Source organism: Triticum dicoccoides, unplaced genomic scaffold (assembly GCF_002162155.2).
Source record: "Triticum dicoccoides isolate Atlit2015 ecotype Zavitan unplaced genomic scaffold, WEW_v2.0 scaffold13932, whole genome shotgun sequence".
In the NCBI taxonomy this organism is placed as follows: Eukaryota; Viridiplantae; Streptophyta; class Magnoliopsida; order Poales; family Poaceae; genus Triticum; species Triticum dicoccoides.
In genome coordinates this window covers 1-872 of record NW_021198722.1, presented here as the reverse complement: position 1 = coordinate 872, position 872 = coordinate 1, and the positions used below count along the sequence as shown (strand labels likewise).

The 872-nt window shown below is 52.1% G+C and overlaps 2 non-coding genes across 2 annotated transcripts; both read right to left on the bottom strand.

Annotated features, from left to right (window-relative positions):
• Positions 1-311: 311 nt before the first annotated feature.
• Positions 312-430, bottom strand: LOC119343752. The gene has a single exon (XR_005166247.1). It is a non-coding gene; the product is annotated as a 5S ribosomal RNA (ribosomal RNA).
• A 297-nt stretch (positions 431-727) lies between these two features.
• On the bottom strand, positions 728-846 carry LOC119343751. The gene has a single exon (XR_005166246.1). It is a non-coding gene; the product is annotated as a 5S ribosomal RNA (ribosomal RNA).
• Between the last annotated feature and the right edge of the window lie 26 nt (positions 847-872).

Sequence of the window (872 nt, the reverse complement as noted above, 5' to 3'; positions counted from 1 at the left end):
GTATGATCGCATCCGACATGTTACCCCGGTCTTCGTCCCTTATCCTTGCCCCTCCCAGCTCCACTACAAAGACGATTGTACATTGCTTTGGCCGCTCCCTCTCAACTACGGAGACGAGTTTAACGCGGTTTCCACCCCTCCCTCTCAACCGCACCAGTGCACGCTTGCCGCGCCACAACGCGGACGCTGGACCCGTGAATCGTGAGCACCCAGCTATGACTTACCGCACTCGTGCAAAATAATAAAACACGGTAAATATATTACTTACACGTGCGTTTTGTTTTGCAAGCGGCGCGAAAAAAATTAAAAAGGGAATGCAACACAAGGACTTCCCAGGAGGTCACCCATCCTAGTACTACTCTCGCCCAAGCACGCTTAACTTCGGAGTTCTGATGGGATCCGGTGCTTTAGTGCTGGTATGATCGCATCCAACATGTTACCCCGGTCTTCGTCCCTTATCCTTGCCCCTCCCAGCTCCACTACAAAGACGATTGTACATTGCTTTGGCCGCTCCCTCTCAACTACGGAGACGAGTTTAACGCGGTTTCCACCCCTCCCTCTCATCCGCACCAGTGCACGCTTGCCGCGCCACAACGCCGACGCTGGACCCGTGAATCGTGAGCACCCAGCTATGACTTACCGCACTCGTGCAAAATAATAAAACACGGTAAATATATTACTTACACGTGCGTTTTGTTTTGCAAGCGGCGCGAAAAAAATTAAAAAGGGAATGCAACACGAGGACTTCCCAGGAGGTCACCCATCCTAGTACTACTCTCGCCCAAGCACGCTTAACTTCGGAGTTCTGATGGGATCCGGTGCTTTAGTGCTGGTATGATCGCATCCGACATGTTACCCCGGTCTTCGTCCCT